At 39.8% G+C, this 23,864-nt stretch overlaps 1 long non-coding RNA gene across 2 annotated transcripts in view; it reads left to right on the top strand.

Moving 5' to 3' along the window:
- LOC102159433 overlaps window positions 3,388-23,864 on the top strand; it is a 233,654-nt gene continuing 213,177 nt past the window's right edge. Inside the window, exons 1-4 of one of the 2 annotated variants that reach the window (XR_002339578.1) lie at window positions 3,399-4,190; window positions 15,686-15,864; window positions 16,439-16,475; window positions 21,006-21,345. This is a non-coding gene — a long non-coding RNA (uncharacterized LOC102159433). Of the gene's footprint in view, window positions 4,191-15,685; window positions 15,865-16,438; window positions 16,476-21,005; window positions 21,346-23,864 lie in introns of those variants that run through there. The other variant, XR_002339577.1, reaches the window with a different exon arrangement.

Here is a 23,864-nt window from a genome sequence, read left to right on the forward strand (position 1 = left end):
GTGGAGCTAGGAGATGTTTTATGTATTGGATTTAGCTTCTATCAGCAGTGCAAATGGTGTCTGTTGATCAATGGCAAACTATACCTATGAATCAGCTCTGCCCTATAAAGTCTCCAAAAGTCTTTAGAAAAGAAGAGAGAAACTGTCCTGGCTTCTAAGCCTAAGAAAACTGGGGATGGATCTATAGGCTTGAGGATGTAAAGGTGATCCACATCCTATGTGTGCCCTTAGATACTTAATACAGCTGTTGAAAAAAATAGTTATTTACAAAAATACGCATACATCAATTCTACTACCGTGTTGCCATGTTGTGTATAATTTACTTTCACACGCTTCATCATTGACATTGTGATATATATAATGGTTAGTTTCAATCTGCTCCCCGGGATGGTTAGTGGCCCTTGTTGGAAATATATATTCTATGGTATATTAGTTTCCTGAGGCTGTCATAACAAATTACCACCTACAAACTTAAAACAACAGAACATTATTCTCTCACTGTTCTGGAAGCTAGAAGTCCAACACTGTAGTGTCAGCAAGGCTGATTGCTTTCTGGAGGCTCTGAGGGCAAATTCATTCCATTCTTCCCTCCAAGCTTCTGGTGACTGCCAACAGTCCTTGACATTCTTTGGTTTCTAGATGCATTAATCCAGTCTCTGCCTCAGTCTTCACAAGTTCTTCCCTCTGTATGTGTGTGTCCAAATTTTCCTCTTATTTTAAGGATACTAGTCTTTATGAGATGTTAATCCAGTTTATGACCCCATCTTAACTTGATTACATCTGCAAAATCCTATTTCCAAATAAAGTCACATTCACAAATTCCTGCTGGACATGAATTTTGAGGGGACATTCTGCAACCTAGTACATGAATTATTAGTTAGCATATAATTAGAAGATTCTGCTCCAAAATTAGCTATTGCAAGAAATTCAGTTGCCCGGCAAATGTCAGAGTTTGTAAAGTGGCATAGCAAGAATCAGAAATGGGTTTTCATTCATGAAAATGGTGGTGTTTGAATATGTGAACTGGCTAGAAATATTAGAGAAACAGTCGTCATCCTTGCGTGTATGAGGCATATAAATGTAGAGAGTCATGTGGTCTGTACCCTTCGGCATGGTAGCCAAGGCTTCCCTCTGACAACTTCTGGTTACTTTGCTGATGACTGAATTTAGCTAAATCCTGCCTCTAAAATACTGTTGTGTTTTCTTGGGGGAACTAAAAGTTTAGAAAGCTGGAAATATAAAGCTTACAGTACCGGTTGTATGATGCCTTTTGCAACTGCTTGATGATAACTGTTTGTATAGCAGAATTCAGCTTGAGACTTTCTGAGTAATGTTGTAGGAAGGAGATCAAGTACACACACATATCTCTTCCTATAGGACATGCCTATCAAAAGAGCCTAATAATTGTGAACAGTGAAATTGGCTGAGGTCTATTCGCAATTCATATCCACCAACATTTTCCCATACTTACAGATCTTCTTGTCTCCTTTGGACTGCCATTCTTACCCTCCTTTTTAAAATATTTTTTTAATTACAATGTGTTGACTTACAATATTCTATTAGTTTCAAGTGGACATTTAATTCTCATTACATAACATCATCCATCATTTCAATGACTATCTCAAGATTTGAAACCTATCATTGAAGATTTTCAATAAAGAAAATTGATTTGGCAAAACTTGAACTCTTCACCTGGGACTTTCCCATGTTCCTTGCCATACTCAGCAGTGGCAAATCGGCTCCTGTGTCTCTGACTGACTCAGTGTCTCTGGAATTCCCTCCTTCATGCATTCCATGGGAGCCTCCGTTTGGTGGCATTTAGTTGATGGTGCCAGGCATCTGTTGATTTGGCTTGGGTTTAATCTGAACCTTTGTTGTTTGACTGGGATTTGTCTTTCTGAGGGGACTTTTAATCATGAATCACCAGCTCTGCAGAGCAGTACATGTGGATGTTGGGAGTGAGAGTTTTATTTTTAATATCAAAAAGCTAGTTTTTAAAAATCTTCAAAAGTACATCATCTAGATTTTCAGAAGCAGTTCTTTTGGAAAAAAGTATACTGTATGGTCCCCTCATGCTATTTTTCTTTCATGCAATTAAACAAATAAGCAAACATGCAAACAAAGTAATGGTGTTTCTTCTTGGTTAAGGTCCAGATCATTGATCCCGGTTGATATGTGCCCTAGTGAAGAAGTTGTGGCTGTGGCATGGGTCACAAAAGAGACGAAACAACTGAGTGGACTGTGGGAGTAAACAGCTTGCCCACGTGGATCTGTTCTTTTCTTTTTACCCTAATCTCTTTTGCTATGTTCATCCTCATTGAAAGGATGGTGAAGAGAAGTGCAGGGCTGGAAAACTCACAAAAGAAGAAAACCAAAGTGTGAAAGTGGTTCTTGAAAGTGACAGTTGCATATTTGTGCCACGTAATTTTTGAGTAAATGTGTGATTATGCTAATGCGTGTCAAGCTCCCCAGGAATAAATATGCCCAGAATCAGGGATTAGGTCACCTGATCAATGCTGATGATAAACTAATCCCCACCTTGCTTGAGGGGGATGGAGGAAAGGGTACAGGGAAATGTGGACCTAGGTAACCCTGGCAATAGCAAAGGTCTTTTTAAGGGTCGATGCTGTCAGGTTAATTTGTCTGTCATGTATAGGTAGCTGATAGTATTTTAAGGGAGTTTTTCAGGTTGAACATAACTCTCATATTTCACAGGCCACGCCTTTGGTACAGGTACCTGATTTCCTATCTATAGCGCATTCATTCTCTGTCCCACCCATAGAAAGTGCCAGGAAGACTCATCATTAACCACTGAAAACTTTGTTTCTAGGTGACAGTGCATGCCTTACATTATAAAACCTAAGGCAATAAATGCATTCCTTCCTTTATTCCCTTCTGAAGATTTTGTTGGTGATTCAATACGTGAACCTGATGGCTCATTTGCTTAGTCACTTAGTAAATATTGAATAAGAACCTACTGGGCAATAAATATGAACATAAATAAATATATTGAGAAGAGAAAAATGAACAGGGATTAAGAGCTGCCACTGATGTTTATTGACTGCCTTCTGTAGCCCAGCACTTGTTTTTAAAAAAATGTTTTTTATGATTAAAAATGTACTTAGAAATAACAGGCAAATCATTCCTTTAGGCTTATAATGCAAAACATCAGCCACTGTTTCACTGTTTCAATTCTCATCTCCTAGAGGAAACCTCTTTTAATCCTTTAATCTTCTGGTATTTGCCTCCATAGTTTTACATAATATGCTAAACTGCTATTTGTCAATTTTAGATATTACCTATGAACATGCTACAATGGAAGGCAACTGTTTAACTTCCTTAAATACCTCTTCTCATCTCAAATACACACTTATACTTTCAGCATTTTTATAATCTAAATTATACTTTCTGGTCAGATTAGTATTCAGTCTCTACATTGCTAGGTGTATATAAACATTATTCAAAGTTAAGCCAAATGGACACCTGGGTATGTGGGGAATGTGAGGTATCCCAGGGTTTCACTGCTCCTTACGAAGACTTTCCATTGGTGTTACTGTTTTCATCTCACCAACACCTACTTCCAAATTTCCGCCTGGCCGCAATTCCTGAGTCTTCTGAGATGCTAAAGGGCAAACGAACCTTCTTAGTGATTTTATTTGCTGAAGGGTTTCCATGTTTTCTGGTCTGGCAAATCACTTATCACAAATCAGTCCATAGCTTTCTATATATACGTTCTTTTTTCCCTCATCTTATTTCTTTTCCCTTGCTTTCTTTGCCCTTATCAGTTTAAGAAGGTTTTGTTTACTCACTGAAATTTTAATATATTCCTGGAGTAAACCATATATGTTTTAGTCTCCTGTGTTTAACCAGTGTTTTGCATACTCTTTTAAAAGTCTAGCTAATAATTCTACATACCATTATTAACCTCGTTTTATAGATGACCAAAACAAGGATGGAAAAAGATAAATAACTTGCCCAAAGTTGTACAAATAGTGAGTGGTAATTCCACTTACTAATACAAATCATGTTCTTTTCTTTTCAGCACACTGCCTTTTACTGCAAGACACAGTTCCTGTTTTAAGGAGTTTATAGTTTCTGTGGGGAGATAAGACAAGTGCATGGATATTAGATAGAATGCATTAAATGTCAGGAACAAGGAAAATGGCCTAATGTGCAATGGGAACTCAGAGGTGAGAAAAATGTTTTTCTGCTCATTTCTTTGTGTCTGAAACCCCATTTGGAATTGAAGTATATGTCTTGTAGTACAGGAGGGACATGTCTTCATACAGCAACCTTATTTTGATGGTATTTAATCCTTATTCTTTGGCCATTTGGGATTCCATGGAGTCTTTGGAGTGAAGCAGACAGTTAATTTGTATTTTCACATAGTAACTGTTCTTAAGGTATTTTAGAAAAAAAAATAAGGCAGATTTTTGACTCACTAAATACCTATGAGTGTACTTGACATTAAAGGAATTCAAGAAAATTATTTTTTTTTGTCTCTTTGTGCCATTCATCATGCACAATCCTTTTTTTTTTTTAAGATTTTCTGCTTTTCTGCTTCAAGTTTTACAGATTTAAGTTTCATGTCTATGATCCATTTTTAGATATGTATTTTTAATTTGGTAAAACATATATATAACACAACCTTACACCTGTTGAATTTTTTTTTTTTTTTTTTTTTTTTGCCTGCCCCAAGGCATATGGAGTTCCCAGGCCAGAGATCAGATTCAAGCTGCAGTTGTGACCTAAGCTGCAGCTGCAGCAACACCAGATCCTTAACCCACTTTGCCAGGCCAGGGATCTAACCTGCATCCCAGTGCTTCCAAGATGCTGGTGATCCCTTTGTGTCACAGTGAGAACTCCCACTTCGTTGAATTTGAAATGTGTGTTTATATTATATATTGACAGCCCTAAATGTAGAAGATGGTTTATATATTTATCCACGTCTATCCAGACATGAATCGATTTTTTTTTTGCCAGTTAGGACTATTATCACTTATGCTACTTGTACTATGAGGATCCAGGGCTCTAGCATCCTAGGAGGCAGGATCACATAGTGAGTTGGGGTGCACAGTCCCTGAAGTGAGCCAACTGGGCTGTGTTCTCTTCCAGACTCTGGTGCAGCTGCTATTTGACCTTGGCAAATTTCACTGATCTACTCTCTCTGTCTCAGATTTCTCATCTGTAAAATGGGAATAATTACAGAATATAGCTCATAGTATTATAAGGATTATTTGAGTTAATGGATGTAACAAATGTGATGCACTTTGGAGGATGCCTTGTCCATAGAAAAGGCCATATCATCAACTATTCTCCTTCAAAGAACCTCGTAAAGAATCTGTCTCTGAGAGCCACACACGCTTCAGGAACTGTTTTGTTTACTATAGTGGAAGCTTCTTCAATCACATGTTTATTATTTTATTGTTCAACAATTTGTTGAGCACCTAATATGCACCAGACACACTGCTTTGTGCTCAGAATGTAATGGAGATCAAAATCAGACCTGCCTCTGTCTTCATGGAATCCTCAGCATGATGGGAGAGAGGGTTACAAATCAATTAATTAGACAGGTAAGTGTAAGATTACAACTTGATAAGTGTGAGGAAAGATGGGCTACATGGCTCCTTATTACATTTGAATGCAGAGAGTTTAGCTCCTGAGAGACCAAAGCTTTGTGTTTCTTGAATAATCCAAGAGCTCTGATGCCAAAAAAGGGAAGGGCTGTTCTGCGCAGAAACTGAGAACATCCTGAGAAACTAATTAAAACCTTCCTTTTTGATTACACCCTGGAGGATGGGAATAGCTTCCTCTCTCGCCTTTCCTTGACACAACTTGCTCAGGAGGAATGCAAAGGATGGGTGGGATCTTCCCCAGCATGAAGTGAAAGGAAGCAACATACCAAAGGGATGACGGCTTAAAAAATGCTGCAGCTGCTGATTCCACCTCCACCCTCTGGGACAACCACTTTGCAATATTTCAAAGGCAAAGGCAACTTACAGGAAAGAAGAAAAAAAATGCATTTAACAACTTCCTTGTCTGGAAGTCTGGATAAGAGTGGAGCACATTTTAAAGTTGCCTTTATGGCAGAAATATACATGGCTTTACAGACATCCGTGCCTGGGGTTCCCAGAGCCCAAGTGTGCATTTACACATGAAACACTCAGTTTTTCAAGGCATTTGGCAAGAAACTTGACTCTTGAAGCCATTTGAATATAATACTTGTTCTTCTCCTGTGTACTCCTAATGCCAATTTCACCAGAAAGCAATAGCTGGGAATTACATCCAAAATTCCCCCTGCCATTCTTCATTACCAATGCTTGAAAGGGGGATGTCCTCCTGCTGAACTTTTTAATTGTTAATCTCAGAAAAATGCATTCCCTTTCAGTATCATGTAGCACATGAGGAAAAATTGAGTTTAAATGTGAGCGAAGACAGAGTGTCATAAACCGATGGCTGAGAAACAAAATCTAAATATTTTACCCCCATTTGATGTGTGTGTATGTATCTCTCTAGTGTATATATATATATATATATATATATATATACATTATACATATATATATATTATATATATATATATATATTAGGGCTGCAGTTGTGGACTATGGATGTTCTCAGGCTAGGAGGTCAAATTGGAGCTATAGCTGCTGGCCTACGTCACAGCCACCGCAACATGGGATCCAAGATGCATCTGCACCAGAGCTCACAGCAATGCCAGATCTTTAACCCACTGAGCAGGACCAGGGATTGAGCCCACAGCCTCATGGATACTAGTTGGGTTCATTTCCGCTGAGCCACAACAGGAACTCCTATCCGATTTTATCTCATTCATTTTCTCTTCCTTCAAGCTTTCACATTTCATGTGGTTGGTTGATGGCTCTGCATTTAACATGTAAAACAATTAAGCGATTATTTCATGAGCATCTACTCTGGTTAGACAGGAATATCTTTGAATTCATGAAGATCATAGTCTAGAAGTATAGACATATCTGAAACACGTAATGGAAAAAATGTGATGAGTATCAAGGAAAAAAGATGCATAGGATACTCTAGAATCAAATAGCAATTGTAACAGTAATAACAGCTAAGATCAAGTCAGTGCCTGCTATGCACCCAGGCACTTATGTGCCTAAGCGATTTATAGGTACTATTAACTTTAATCCACATACCCACCTGTGAGGGACGGTACTATCTCTGTTTCTACTTTATAGATGAGAAAACTACAGCCCAGGGGGATTGATCACTTAAGTACTTTTCCGAGGCTGCCCAGAGAGGAAGACGTGGACTGGGATTGAACCCATGTGGTTTGGTTCCTGTGCTCTGTGCCCAAGTACACTCCCCTAAGGAAGAGAATTTATCCTCGTCATACTTGAGGAAGTGTACTGAAGCTGGAAAAAGTTTTAATGATTTCTGTTGTTATTTGTTTGAGTATTCCTTTAATGAAATAAATGAGAGAAAATGTTTTTCTTTTTAAGCATTAAGATAGATAGCTTGGAAATAAAAATAAAATGCCCCTAGATGTAATATAGGAGGATCTATGGGGGGATATTAGGAAACAATAGTGAAATTCAGGTAAACCATAGAGTTTAGTAGTGGTCACATACCAATGTCAGTTTCAATGTTGGTGACACATGTACCACTGTAATGTAAGATGGTGATAGTGGGGACAGGGGGTGGGGGTATATGGGGACTCTCTGTCTGTCTTTGCTACTTGCTCCTTTTCCTAAATCTGAAACGATTCTGAAATTAGAAGTTACTTAATCAAAAAGTAACATAAAATGTTTGTCTGTCTGGCCAACCCCCACTGAGCCTTTATTAGCTACAAAATGACCAGTTCTCTAGGAGAGAGGTGATCCCTCTCTGGCATCCTCCCCTGACTCTATAGGCCTGAGAACATCTCGGGCATCACACAGGGCATCTGTGCCCATGAATTCCCAGGTCCCTTCCCAGCCAGGCCTGGTGTGCTCTTTGTTCAAGTTGTACCAGCCTCAGGAGCCCCATCCACATACTCAGCATTATCTCCTTGCCTTTTCCTTCCTGGCTGTTGGGGTTTTGTATTCTTTGCCCTGACTCCATCCAACAAAATAGTATCTCAACTTTGTTCTGTTAGGTCTTTATGTAGCATGTTCTAAATCAAGGACTGATGTCCGGAGCATCCAGTTTGGCAGGGTTTACATTTTCATTTGTGGAAGCTGGCCATCTCAAGCCTGGGAGGCCCAATAGTGGATGATTCCTGAGGTAGCCGAGCCCCAGGGGAAACTTGTCTGCCTCATGCATGCAGCACCATCCATTTTTTTTTTTCCATGCCCATGGCTTGAGGAAGTTCCTGGGCCAGGGATGAAACCCACACTACAACAGTGGCAATGCCAAATCCTTAACTGGAGGGTCACCTGGGAACTCCCAGCACCTATTATTTTGATCTGTTGTTATTGTCACATGAAGTTTGAGAACTCTCAGTCTGCTGTACTGAAAGTGGAAAAGGAGACAGCCAGTTAAGTGAGGAATCAATACAATAAGACCCAGTTCAGGAACGTGCAGAAGAGTGAGAACAATTCTGAGTTAGGAGATAAGGGTTAGCTGCATAAAGTCCCAATGATTCTGCCTCCTGAATATTTCTCAAATGTGTCCCCTTCTTTATCAGTCAGAGTCCTATCAGGAAAAGAAAATCCTCTCCAAATATTCTAGAAGAGAGATTTTATACCAAAAACTAATTATACCGATGGTGGAAGAGCTGAGAAGCCAAACAGGAGACAAAGCAGCAGCTTAGATGTTAGCCACAGCAGGAAGCCACAATCAAACCTGGGTTGGAGGGACAAAAGGAGGAAGTGGGGTTTCCAGAGCCCTGGGCGGGATCCTTGGGCAGAAGCCAGAACTGGAGCATGCACACGTGCCAAAGAGGAGATGTGGCAGCTTCTGGTGGTGTCACCTGAGACCTAGAGAGGGAGGATGAAATACATTGGATTTTTCTTTCCTCCTGATTTCCAGTCTTCTGATAGTTAACTACCAGAGGCCCAAGCTAATTAGAAACCAGAAGACATGAAAGGCCAGTAAGTGCAGTCCAGAGAAGGCAGCCCTCCGTCTGCACAGCTCAGCCTAGTTTGACTCCTCCGCTGCCTCATTGTTACAGTTACAAAATCCTCATAATCATTCTCTTGACTTGACAATCTCAGTCTCCCTCCATTTCATCCTCTATACATCAGACAGTGTTGTTGCTAAAATAAAAGTGTACATGTTAAGCCCCTATTTAAACCTTTGGCTGACTTCCTGCTGACTACAGGCTAAGCCCAAGCTTCTTAGTGTGATGGACAAAGCCTTGCCTGGCTCCTGCCTTCCTCTCTAACCTCATTTTCCACAATCCATGTGTGGCTCAGTTGCAGTGCACTGAGGACTACAGTGGACACAGAGTGGTATCAGCTACTTCAGAAGAGGCTTGCTGGCCCAAGCATCCAAGTTGTCATGGTGGGTCGGGGGGAATAGTGAGAATAGCAGTCCTAGGTGCCACTTTCAAGTGGATTCTGGGACCACCATGAGGGCACATAGAGAATGGGAGAGGACTTCTAGTGAGAGCAGGTGAGAACATGAACGACTCTCTACAGGGCTCCTGGGAGACAGATGGGAGGAGAAATGGAAGGGCCTTGGAGGGATATTGGCTAATGGGAGCATGAGTCAGTGGGATTTGATTAATAATGAAACCCATCAGGTTGGTCAAGTTTGAGGAAATTGAGGTTATGTTTGATGGAGAATGCAATTCAATGTCCAAATATCTGGCTGAGGCTATTATTATTGAACCTAATCCATCAGTCAAAAGATCTCTGGCAGAATGAATGAATATGAGGGAATCATTTCTGATAGGCCCTACAAGCTATTTTTCTGACATAAGAACTTGATTAAAATCAAGAAGGAAACTAACATATATGAGCCCTTTAGGAAATAATCAACTGTTAGAAGATGTGGTGAGGACAAAAACAAGCTAGAAAGCATGAGTTTGGGGGGCATCTGAGAAAGGTTCAATGAAGTTTCCATAACTTCTAGATTTTTAAAAAATACCTTGTCACATCATACATATATATCAAACTTCCTTGTATTCCCTGCTGGTCTTACTATAATGTGAACCTCCCTTATCATGAAGTTAAAAGATAATACCATTCTTCAGTGTCATAGAAAACTAAACATTATTTAGCTAACAAATGTGCCCAACAGTGAGCTGGGCAGATTACATAATGTATTTCATTTTGTTATATTTTTTTCTATGACAGATTGGGGGAATGACACAAATAAGGGAAATGACTTGCCCAAGGTTACATAGCATGCAGAGGCTATTTAAACTTAGGCTGCCTCCTGAGACCCCACATTTTCATCTGTTAATAAGCAACCCTTATGATGGAGTACAAGTAAGAATAACTTACCATTGAATTAAATTTTCTCACCAAGAACGTGAAAACAGTTGGAGGTATTTGCAAAAAGAATTACCCTAAAATCCTATATACAGAGTTCCAAAAAATATAGAATTGATTTTGAAGGTTTATTTTCCTATTGAATTATAAAGCCCACGCTATGTCTATTTTAAGATCCAGGCATGACCATGGCACCCTTGATCTGTCCAGCCTTGAAATGAATATATTTATTATCTTATCATTTTGGGTTTTCAGTATGAAATGCAAATTAATATCATTGCTGCATATTGGGAGAAATCCTTGGGAAGCAGATTCTGAGAAGGAGGTAAATGTTTGGGGCACTTGTTAGGAAGCGCTTTTGGGCATCAGCCCTGGGAAAGAGAGGGCAGGGAAGCAGAATTCGCCACAGAGTTCACCACAATGGCAAGGCAAGTGTAATTCTCAGTAAATCTCTGTGTATGCAGCAAATGCATGATATATACATGGAAATATATCTAAATAAGTGTAATAAGTCACCAGATATTGACTTTATATAAAAATGCATATTTATTGTCTACACGTAAATGCTGTGGATAGTAAAGGCAATAACCACCTGGATCAGGATGAAAGCTGGACTTAAAACAATTAATAAACTGGGCAATGTGGTACCTACAATTGAAAGTGCAGAGGCCCATCTCTGGTTCAAGAGAGAGCAGAGGCTTGGGACTTGTTGAGGCTCTCACACTCTTACCAGCGTAGCATGCAGTGTTGCTGTGTCTATAATAAGGATGAATCTGTCTGTTCAGTGATCATGTCCCAGGTGCACAGAATGGTGCTAGGTGTACTAACTTTGTTTTATGATTCTAAAGACTGATACATAATGAGTGGAAACAGAAAAAAAATCAACATGTAAACATTTTTTTTTAAATGAACATTCATTCCTCAGAATTGTACTGGCCCTGCCTCTATTTACTTAGTCAGCTTCTTTCTACTTCAGCCATTCTCATCAACTAGTAGTCACTTTCCAGAAGTCTGAGAAGGCAAACATCTAACCACAGATGGTAAGTGTAGAGAATCCCTATATATCTAAGAGGAAGAGAAGGGGAGGCCTAATGTATGCATCTCTTTTAGGTTTGGTGCACGGATGCTTACAAGAGTCTGCCAGGCTGTCTCTTCCTTCCGCCCACCCCTGCCTCTGACTCAGCAGTCTGAATCCAGAGTACTTAGGATCTCTGTGGCTGCTTGAAGCACGGGCCTAATAGTTGGTGCCCAAAGGGTATGTGTAACATGCTCACAGTGATTGAAAGGACAAGTGCCTTCAATTTGTTCAGGTGGAGCTGCAGAGTACATGCCTAGCATGAGCTGATGCTGTGCTTTGACTTAGGAAATACAGCTGCCCAAGGCAGTATGAAAACGCTGGCCCTCCTAAAATGAAAATCACCTTCATTGTTGACATTTTTCTTCCATTAGTCCTTTCCTGTCCTTTTGGACAATGGCTTAGGCCTGATTTAGCCATTGTCTGTATTAGTAAGTCTTAATCATGCCCTGAAGATGTGTATGAACCAAATATGTTCTTTTTTAGAAATAATATTTTCCCCATCTCTTTTTCATTCATTTGTTCATTCATTTATAGTTAAGAAAATATAAATGAATAGTTTAGTTAGTATAGTCTTATTTTGTGGTCAGATAGTGCAGGTATTTGCTCTAAGGCTGAAGTACAGAACTGTGGTCATGCACAGTGATTATCATTTAAAAATTTAGACCTGCGTATTTAAGGTGATAGAATTCCAGTTAATTTGATTATCATTGTAATGCAACAGCAGCCAGGCAGCTTTTCTTCTGTTTATTCTCTTCTTAATTTTCTCTAAATAATGTAATGTAATTCAGAAGCCTTGGAGTTCCTGTCGTGGCTCAGTGGTTAATGAATCCTACTAGGAACCATGAAGTTGTGGGTTCGATCCCTGGCCTCGCTCAGTGTGTTAACGATCCGGTGTTGCCGTGAGCTGTGGTGTAGGTCACAGATGCAGCTTGGATCCCACGTTGCTGTGGCTCTGGCGTAGGCCTGCGGTTACAGCTCCAATTGGACCCCTAGCCTGGGAACCTCCATATGCCATGGGTGTGGCCCTAGAAAAGACAAAAAGCCAAAAAGCCAAAAAAAAAAAAAAAAAAAAAAAGCCTGACTATTTTCTTGCTTCCTCTTTTTATCTGTAAAGCCATCACTTGGGAGAGTGTCCCAATTGGTTTTCTCTCAGTGCATTTTAAGCCTTTGTTAAAACTTGTATCATCTTGCTCTAATTCCTTTACTTAGAATTGTAATTTTATCCCCCTTTTCTTACTTATATCATTGCTGCATACTGTGAGCAGACTTTATCTCAACCCCCAATATTTCATCAGGGCATCTGGTTTTCCACCAACTCACTTCTGAGGGTCAAGAGAGTAGGTTCCCTTGCTGGTTTGATTTGTAGCCGTGGGCAAGTCGAACTCCATGAACCTCACCTTCTCCATTTGCAAAATGGGATAATAATACTTACCTCCTACACACTTTGGGTGTTGTGAGAATTAAAAAGACAATGTTTGCAAAGTTCTTTGTAAAAACATGGAGCCTTTCATCTAAGGAAGGAGCTCAGAGTGTTATTATTTTTGTTGTCACTGTCGGTCATGTTCCTACATGGTTTAATTTTGATGATGGTACTTAACTACAGTGGAGTTGAATCACAGAGATGAGAGGTGGTGAAGATGTAGCAGGTCATCTAGTTCAAGTGTGTTGCAGCATTCTTCCCCTACAACATGCTCTTGTACTTTAGCCCTGCTATTTTTAAGTCCCAAAGCTTCAAACATTACATGGTCCATTTCTTCTTGCTTGACAGCAGAACTCCTCTCTAAAGAACAATTCCAATGGCAACTTTTGATCTAAGTATTTTCTTAATGACCCAATTGGAACAACTTATTTAGTCTCTGGCAGGATGATATTTTTGCCCAGTGTGAGGGTTACAGTTATTTTCAGGACCCTTTACTACTTTCCTGGGGGAATGAAGTCACAATCCATTAGCTCTCCTTCTGATGATGTTCTTCACAATGTTCCCCCCAAATGTTCAATTTAGGAATTTCCTAATCATTGGTCCATGGAGCAGACAGAATCTTGTTCAGAGATACCTCATTTCAAACACAGTTAAACTGCTTTAAATTCAGTCTCAGAAGACTAATTTAAAAGAATGTGCTCACTTCAACCTTGTGAGCTGCATGTATTTTGCTTTTGGCGGGTGTATAATCTATCAATGAAGAAAGATTCTAATATAATACATAAATATGTTTTGAATGAATAAATGGATCGTTTACATTATACGTCTAATTCGTTGTTACTTATGTCAGTAGGATAATCATAGTCCTTTCGGTTTTTTAAGATTTATAAGTATTGGAGTTCCCATTGTGGCTCAGCAGGTTAAGGACTTGGCATTGTCTCTGCAGGTTCAATTTCTGGCCTTGCTCAGTGGGTTAAGGATTGGGCATTGCCAAAAACTGTGGTGTAGGTCACAGATGCAGCTCACATCTGGTGTTGCTGTGGCTGTAGTGTAGGCCTCCGCTGCAGCTCCAATTTGACTCCTGGCCCGAGAACTTCCATATGCTATGAGGTTGTTAAAAAAAAAGATTTATATGTATTGATGTGTTATAAATACATATTAATGTATACATGTATTGCATATGTATATATATTGTGTTTTTTACACAGAGTCATTAATAAATTATTTGAAAGTATCACCACTTAAAACATGAATACAACTGATGTCCTGACAAAGGGACTGACTACAATGATATATAGACTTTCAAAAAAAAATGTGGAGTATTTATCATGTATTAGGAGCTGAAATACACCTAAGCATATTTATCTTGTAATGCTGATTACTTCAGCCAATGAGAATTGGTTCTGAAGATATAATGATTCTGTTTTCCCCTGATAATTGGTTTTCCATCCTTTTGCTATAGAGAGTCAGGTCTGAGATTAAATCAATACCCCAAATAATTCTTTCCTTTTCTTTTACTTTTGGTAATTTAATTAATTACTCCCCATTAAACTGATCCATTGAATAAAACTAAGCTTTTATGTGCTAATAATTATTGTTTTGAATGTAATTGTGGTATCCAGTTGGAATCAGGTTATAGGTTTAAGTGGAAAGATTTTGTTTTTCTTTAATTCTTGATGAATCATCAATCCAAGGATTTAAGCAATAATTAGTCTTAATAAAAATAGAGGGATATGACTTTTAACAGAGAATGCCATTCCAGTTTCAAGCAGTCAAAAAACTAAAAGACATCTTTGAAAAGTCTATAAGACTAATGTTGTACTCTTGTGAAATGTTTGGAAAACTAAGAGGTAGAACTTCACTGAAAACTACTCAAGTTATTTTCTGTTGACATTGGATCAGAAAGCTTGTGACGTTTGACATATTTTTATGTGGCATATTTCCAGAGAGTGAAATCATTGGGGGTCGACTTTTGGGATGTTTTTCTCTTTAATTCCTTTGCCTTCAATGTGGTAGTAGCTGGCTAGAGATGGGTGGTGGTAATTAGCTTGCTGAGTCAGTGGGAAGGAGCCCTGTAATACTGAATAATTATTTCTTTGATGTGTGGTGTGGTTAACATGCTTAAGATTCTTAACTCAGTACCAGCAGCCTGCCAGATCTGGGAAGAGGAAGTAAAATCACTTTTATATTCAGTGTAGAACATGAAATCACAAATCTCAGAGTGTAGATTTGCCACTCTCTGTCTTCACTTTTTTTGCTTTGTTTTTAAACTTTGCACCAATTAGTTTAAGCACTTAATTTGTAAATTCCTGGCATAGGCATATGAAACAAAATGATTTCATTATAAATTTGTGAATCACCTTACCTCCTATGCTGTTTGTTTCTAATAACTATGGAACAAAAATCTGAAAAAAAAAAATATCAAGGCACAATGACACTACCACTTTGGAAGGAAAATCTATCTTAGTGTCCTTAAATCTATAACACTAGTGCATTAGTAATGGATTTAGTTTAGTGGATAACAGATATTCTCTAACATTAGTCTCGTTATGCCTTCATTTTCATGAGAGGTATTCCTGTTAGGTCAAGCCTAGGAGTTGACTAAGGAGAATGTAGATCCTGGAGTTGAAAGGCAATAATTTTCTTCCTCTCTGTCATCACCAATTTATTACCATGAACTCTGGTGCAATGGAAAATTATTACCTCTTTATAGATTTCAGCAATTTAAAACAGGAAGAATTTAGTTTGAGCCTTTGAGGATCTAACACTGCATCTCTTTCCTGTCCTTAGCTGCCTTCTTTCAGGTCAGCTGCCTCTGATGCCCAACAGGCCAGCAACAGGATAGGATTTGGAGAAACCATGAGAGCCCCAGTTTCCTGAGCCTCATTTGTGGTTGTGGCAGACGATTGAGAAGAGGAAGTATGAATTGCAGTGAGATGCAGTGGGAAAGAAAGAATTCATACCATCAGGTGAAAATTACAAAACAACAGAATGCTGATATTTTGCAGGAAATTTCACCATCGCATGAATTTTTTGCCTTTCATATAATTTGCTGGGGATCAAATTCAAGTTAAGGCATGTCTTTTTCCATCACTACCACTTCACACTATAAAGTTTGGCTTTTAAAAAAATAACCACTAGCTTTATATATCTCTTCCCCAAGGCAGTTAAATGGTATTTCTTTGTCCCTTGCTAGAACTTAGCATTGTTCCCAATGGCTGGGGGCAGCTGACTTGCCTGAAAGGCAGGTTTCCATACTGTATCATCCTTGGTGTGAACTCAGAGGATGGGTAGATGAGCAGCAGCCCTTGTTCCCAGGCAGCTCATTCTCCTGACTTGACCTATATTTATGTAACTTTTTCTCTGCTTCTTCCTCCCCTGCTTGATCTCCCAACCTGGATGCTCTCACCTGCAACTCAGCTTCCTCAGAACTGCTCTTGGCTCTCCTTGTTTTCATTTCCACAATTAATACTGTTCTTCACTTGAGCACTTTCCCTTGTTCTATAACAAGGTATTCAATGCTGCTTTCTTTCTCTCCTCCAGGATGACCTCTGCTGTTGATGTATTCTTGCCTACACAGGTACGCAACACACTATTTTTAAAGCTAATCTCTTCGCTTTTGTTATTTCTCTAACGTGTTGTAAAATTCAGCCTTATTTGATTTATCACAAATATATCAACTCCCCCATAATTTCACCTTTCCATTTGCTTCTATGGATGTGAATGTACTTTAGGAGAAACTTGTTTTTATTCCCAGGGAAAAAAAAAAAAAAACCAGTATCTGGGGAGCTCCCATCAGGGTGCAGTAGAAGCAAATCTGACTAGGAACCATGAGGTTGCGGTTTCGCTCCCTGGCCATGCTCGGTGGGTTAAGGATCCTGCATTGCTGTGGCTGTGGTATAGGCCAGCAGCTGTAGCTCCGATTGGACCCCTTACCTGGGAACCTCCATATGCCACAGGTGTAGGCCTTAAAAAAAAAAAAAAAGCAAAAAAGAAACAGTATCTGAAGACTTTTTAAAAAGGAGCTTAGAATATCTCACAAACATTATCATCTTCATCTTTCATATTATTTCTATTGAAAAACATAGGTGGAAAACAAGCGTTCAATTCTGAGATTAAAAAAATTGTAGTAAAAGCCAATTGCTTACATCCAGTGAGTATATAGAAATCCTGAGAACTAGCTTAAGATTTTTTTTTGTTTGTTTGTTTGTTTTTACGACTGCACCCACGGCATATGGAGATTTCCAGGCTAGGGGGTTTAATCCAAGCTGTAGCTATGGGCCTACGCCACAGCCACAGCAATGCAGGATCCGAGCCATGTCTGTGACCTATGCCACAGCTCACAGCAACATGGAATCCTTAACCCTCTGAGTGCGGCCAGGGAGTGAACCCGTAATCTCATGGTTCTCATGGTTCCTAGTCGGATTCGTTAACCACTGAGTCACAACGAGAACTCCTGGGATTTTTGGTTTTATTGTCTGGTTGAAATCATTAAAGGAGAGACAATTTACTAATCTTTATGGCTTGGGAGTATTTCATCAAGGCACCTTTTTTTTTTTTTAATGGGGTAATATGTCTTCCTATTCTACACTCTTCTGTCTTTTGGAAGAACCATTCCTATAGCATTGTCATACCATTTGGGTTTATTTCAACCATCCATAAACAATATTTAATATGTACAAGGCATGCTAATCAAGCTTAAGATGTAGAATACCTGGCCTTTGTCCTTGAGGAAGTGGGGAGAGAGCCATGAGCAGGCAATCTATAGTAAGTGTTATGATAGAAGAAAAAGAGATGTCTTGAGCCACAGACACACAAGAGGTTTAATCAGACCAGGTTGGTGTGCAGTACATTGTGGAGGAGACAGCATTAGACCAGAACCCTGAAACAAGGGGATATGCAAAAATGGAATCACTGCCTCCAGAGAGAAAACTCTTGGAGCCATAGCTCTTAAGCCCTTGTCCATCATTTCAGCATCCCTTTTCAGCACTAATACAGGTTCCAAAGATGTCATCTTATAAATCAAGGATAATCCTTTTCTAGAAGCCACCTGAATACAGATAGTTCTGTGCATTTATAATAGAAACTTAACATGATTTCAGCCCTCCAAGAAATGAGTTTAAGGATAATAATAACAGAATGATAGCCTCTGGTAGCTTAGCAATTGCAACTGGAAAGATATGAAAACCAGAGAATTTAGAAAAACATTTTCTGGGTTTTGAAGTTGTGTGTGCTTCACTGAGAAGCATACTGTGAAAATTCTTCACAAAGCTTCTTTCCCAGTCTTGTGATGAGCCTCCTGAGACAGTCACATGGGCTCACTTCCTCTCAATCAGTGTTAGAGAAGCATCTCAGGCAGACCACCTTGAGGTGATAATTGCCTTTCTCAGGAGACAGTCACATGTGCTAGGTCCTCTGGGAGGAAATGGATGAATTGCCTATTGTGCATTAAATCTCAGACAAGAAATTTTAAAGGTGTATTTCCAAAGCATTAAGGCTCAGAGTAATCACTGGAGTCAGGCAGCTAGCCTTGGGGGCCCACCCTTCCTAGAATCAGCAAACTCTTCCCCTGTAGAAAATTACATAAACATTTGAAGGTTTCCTTCTGTCCTTAGAATTCTACTTGTCTGCCAAGATTAAGGTTGTTTGAGCTGGAAATTTGGCCAGTTACAATCTCTATTAAGGCATTGGTGGCTGCACTCTTTCCTGTGCTTGCTTTTTCATGATCCTGTGATTCTTTGGGTCTCTGGGGTCTTTGGGGTCAAATGCTGCTTCTGAGAGCTGCCAGCATGGAGGAAAAGATATGTCTCTTTTGTCTTTTCTGAGGGCTTGCTCAGAAGTTGACCTGGGGTAGCCTCCTTGAGCTTCTTCACCTCAAGTTAAAGCTTTATGTAAAATCTTGGTTGAGCAGAAACCCAGAAACTGTTATGGGGCATCTTTCTTCATGACCAACATATGGGGTTGGTCACATGGCCAAGTTTTCTCTTTCCTGCTACCCACATGCTACTCCTCATCCACTGCATCTTGACATAACTTATAGTGGAAAGGAATACAAAGCTTGAACAGCTCCACTCCCACCACACTGTGGTTGAAAACCTTTATTCTTGGCTCTTTATCACCCTTCTACCATAGTGCTTTCAGAAATAAAAAAGTATTTTCTTTCTCCAATAGAAAAATGACTCAAAATTTGTTATTTCTCTCTACACTCACTTTTATCTGTTGTGGGTTAAATTCCACTGAGAAACTCTGAGATGCAGTTTAGGGTATAGAATATTTATTATGGCGTGTTCTTGGTACCACCACGTCTGGAAGGCTGGAAAAAGGAACAAGACTAGGGAGAAGATGTTGAGCTACAACACAACCAACAATAGCCTTGGTCAACTCCATAGGGATCCCTGGAACTAAAATGGCCTTTCCAAGTTATCCTGAGTTGTACTGAATGGCCAGGTCTTCATATTTCTGTATAAATCAGTCATCAGATGTGGGCAGCATGACAAAGGAATAACCCTGAGTGACAGCTCTCTCTGCAGCTGAGACCATCCCAAAGGGGCTGACAACTGATGGCTGTCTTCTGGCAGCATTCCAAATATCTGGGACAATAACCTCTTATTGAAGAAGGATCAGGATGGATCTGGATGGTGTCTGCCACAGTTTTCTCTTTGTTCCATTCAGATTACTTCTCAATATACATTTAGGAAGCTGCTCTTCAGAATGTGGCTAAACTTTTCTTGGGGCAAACTTAGAACAGGAGGTTAGTAAGACAGACAATGGCCCAATGCTACAGCTGGTCTCATGGTCCTGACTTATACTCATTGCCTCCCTCCTCAACTATTGATTCTAGATTTTCCCCTCTCTTATATTTCATCTCTGTCAGCCTTGATTGCTTACCAGATGCCATCACCAGTACCCTCAGCTTTGAATAGTCTCAGTTCCAGTTATCATGCCCTTCTCAAACCAGGATCACTGTGCTTATCCATTTGCTACTATAATTGGGCTAGAGAGGACCAAGAGATGCCCAACTGGATCACCTGGGTACCAAACATATTCCTCTATGCCCCATTGTGTAATAGAAGCTCTACTGCCTGCTGACTGGTCAATTACCCTGCCAAAGCAATAACTCCTCCTCTTGCCAGATGGTTTCTTGGCACAAGGAGCCTGAATGCCCAGGCTTTAGACAGAGCTTATAATGCAAATGTGTTATAACTGTATCCATTAGCAAAAGTGTTCTCTCGTTAAGAATCAGGATCTTGAAACCCACAGAACCCAGAGTTGCATAAAAAGGATGAATAGATTCAAGCAGGTCACTGGGAATGAGAAGTGGGACCACTTTTGTTCCCACTCCTCAGTTCTTCTAACAATGTATTTTTCCTTTGGGGGACATATAAAGGCCTTTGATTCAAAGAATATACTCTTCCAACAGGATGACACTCTATCCTGGTAAATTATTGGCACTGAGCTGGAGCTTCAGCTGTGCCTTCAGAGGGATATTCCACTGCATCTCAGGCTTCTAACTTCTGTGTAATGAAGTATGTGTTATGCCCAGAGGATCCTGTGATTACGGGCCAACTTTCACATTTCTTTTGCTCTAGTCATAATTCCCCTGATGCAGTGTTATGTGAACTTGATACCAGTGGATCAAACACTCCATAAACCCTTGGACAGTGGTGCTGGCTAAGCCCCTGCTAGGAAGAAAGGCAAGCCAAGTGGTAAGCTGGCTTCCTCAAGGGATGATGCCATAACAGGGAGTCAGTACTGGTCTCTGTTTCTGGCAGGTTGAACATTCAGTAGCCACAATAGCTAAATTAGCCTTGGTAAGAGGGAATCCATGCTCTTGGGTGTATGTGTAGCCTTCATTCTTACCACCTCAGAGACTCTGTTCACATGCCAATTGTATAAACTCTGGGATGGACAATGACAAAGGCTGGCTGACATTAACAGGCTGAGTCATTTTGGCTTCATGGTAGTTCAGTATTTCCTCTATGTGAGATGCTCTTGCTAGGTGTGATTATCTGATATAAGCTTTTCATAATTTGTGCCCACTCTCAAATTCATTCACATGCTTCTACCCTAAATTTCTTTGTCTCTTATTTTCCTGTTTTTCTCTTTCCAGGCCTTAGTCAGCCCATCAAACCATTTGCCACTGCCCAGGAGTCCATATATGTATGTAGTAATTTCTAATTTTTCTTTCTGTTCCAGTTGAAATTTTTTTTTTTCACTGTCTTTGGTCCCCACCTTGGTTCTCCTCCCTCAGTCCTATGGTAGTACCAATTTAACTCTTCCTAGAATGGTTCAAGACTCACCTACCAGCCCCTTCCCCATCTGTCTCGAGTGATATGAGTTCACCTGTGTGGGACTCCCCTAAAATCCCCCACCCTACCCCTAACTGCCCAGTCTGCAGGGCCATTTATCAACTCCCTTCTCATATAGCACTCTCTCCGAGTACCACTCATTTGATCCTGAGCATTTCTGCACTGTATTCCAGGTTCTGTTTTTCTAAACAAATTTTGTCAACAGAAGTGGAGGAAGGTTGGGGCAATATCTTGTATTTCTTTGCATTTTCCCGTAGTCCTTTGCACAGTTGATACTTGTGGTTTATTTCCATTTGGCTTTGATGGACTTTCTGTGTGTAGAGGAGCTGTGAGGGGGTTGGCTGCTATGGATACTCTAAGCCTAATGATGTGTGGAGCAGTTAGGATGGCTCACAGGAAGAAGGGAGGTAACAGTACTTATGGATGGATTGAGTCTAAACATCTCAACATCCTTTGAAGTTAGCTTGTAAAACTGCAGTGAGAATGGAGAAGGTGGGTCTCCACTGGCTTTAGTTGTTGTGTGCTAACCAAATGCAGGTGGGAAAATCAACTTAGCAAATAGGGTGAGTGCTTCTGAGGTGTTAGGGATTAGTCTCCATCTTGCTGCTCTAAGTTTTGTTCATGAATCAACAGCATCAGCAATACCTGAAGTACAGAATCTCAGGTTTCACCAGAATCCTCCTGTGTCAGAATCTGCATTTTAACAAAATAACCAGGTGATTCTTATGTACACTATATTTTGCGAAGCGCTGAATTCTAGAGTTGAACATTTAAATATTCCTGTATCTGGGCTGTTTCTTAAACCAATTAAATGAGAATCTTCAGGGAACCAGATATCAGGTTTGTTTTTTTTCTTTCACTTTTTAAAGTTTTATTGAAGTATAGCTGAGTTACAATGTTGTGATGATTTCTGCTGTACAGCAAAGTGATTCAGTTATACACAGACACAACACACATCCATTTATTTTTTATTTTTATTTTTTAATAATTTTTTAAAATTTTCCCACTGTACAGCAAGGGGATCAGGTTATCCTTACATGTATACATTACAATTACATTTTCCCCCCACCCTTTCTTCTGTTGCAACATGAGTATCTAGACAAAGTTCTCAATGCTATTCAGCAGGATCTCCTTGTAAATCTATTCTAAGTTGTGTCTGATAAGCCCAAGCTCCCGATCCCTCCCACTCCCTCCCCCTCCCATCAGGCAGCCACAAGTCTCTTCTCCAAGTCCATGATTTTCTTTTCTGAGGAGATGTTCATTTGTTTTTTAAAGCATTTCTGGTGATTCTAATGTGTAACAAAAGTTGAGAAGTACTAATGTGGGATGATTTCTGGATTGGTAAATATTTAGTAAAGGAGCAGATACGAAACTCTTTACCTTTGGGATAGCTTTTGTTTTATCTTCTTTTTTTCCCCTTCTCTTTTCTATTCTTTTTAACTGTATGCCTAACACACCTTAAGTGAATACATAGAACTGATTCATAAATCCCCTTCTAGATGGTGTTCTTTCTTCTGCCATGTTGTATTGATTTCATACATTTAGCAAAATGCCCTGCCATAGCATTTATGGGCTGATTGGTCTCCTAGCCTGTTGATTGTTTAATGCATGCCAATCCCCCTCCTATGGGCCCAATCAAATATTGTCAAAGTAAAAAACAAAGGACATTGGCATAGGCTCTGGGGCTGGAACTAAATCAAGAAAGGCACTTCCACTGTGATCTGAAGTAGAGTAAGACTTGAATTTGAGTGTCTGGTTGTGTCCTGAGGTGAGGGTTAGCATCAGAGAATGTATCCAAGAGACAAGTGTTTGGAGACAAAATCCAAAATAAATCCAGGGTCCTGAAGTCACTGAGAGTGCAAGGCCAGTGTAAGTGTGGGGGTCACGGTAGAAGTGAAGCCTGGGATCCAGGACATTGACTGTGAATCAGCTCGGGTTGTCCAGAGCTTGTTTTTATTTGGAGCAGAACAGCCTAGCCAGAGTTAAAGGCATAGAGTTTGTCTAAACAATTAACAGGTATTGCAGTTCTGAGATCCTCTGATTTACTTCAAGTAGTATGTTTTCTTTGGTGCTGGGGGACTCACTCCACTATGGTAATGGTCTCCTGCAATGAATGTTCTTTTCTTATTGTAAATATGATTTATCTGAAAATGTAAGACTTTGGTGGTAGGAGATAAGAATACCTATCAAGATTTCAAAGGATCCAGATCGCCATTGTTTCATGGCACCAAAGTTACATGTGATGCAAGGTTAAGAAAGTTTGTTTCTAAAAGTTGTTAGATGGTAACAAATTGTTTGTGATTGAGGCTGAGATGGGAGTGGGGGAGAGGTTCTCTCCTTTTCCTTTAGGATAGAAACATCTTTTTTCCCTTTTCATGAGCCTTGAACACAGCGAGGAATATCAAAGCATTTCCAGGTTGAGAGGGACTAGGAATTATCTTCCTGGTTCCCCTCATACCAAAAAAGACCTCAAAACATAACCTATGGTTATTTCTGTAGGGCTACGGCATCTTAAAAAGCTTCAGAGACCCTGGAGTGGTAGGAAATGATAGTGCTGTCTAGTCACTTATTGGTGGTGGAAATACATCTCTGCATATTTCTGATGTTAGAGATATTCTGTGCTAATTCTAAATGCCATAAGAGAATTCAGTAGTATGGAA

This window comes from Sus scrofa, chromosome 16 (assembly GCF_000003025.6).
Source record: "Sus scrofa isolate TJ Tabasco breed Duroc chromosome 16, Sscrofa11.1, whole genome shotgun sequence".
Classification (NCBI taxonomy): domain Eukaryota; kingdom Metazoa; phylum Chordata; class Mammalia; order Artiodactyla; family Suidae; genus Sus; species Sus scrofa.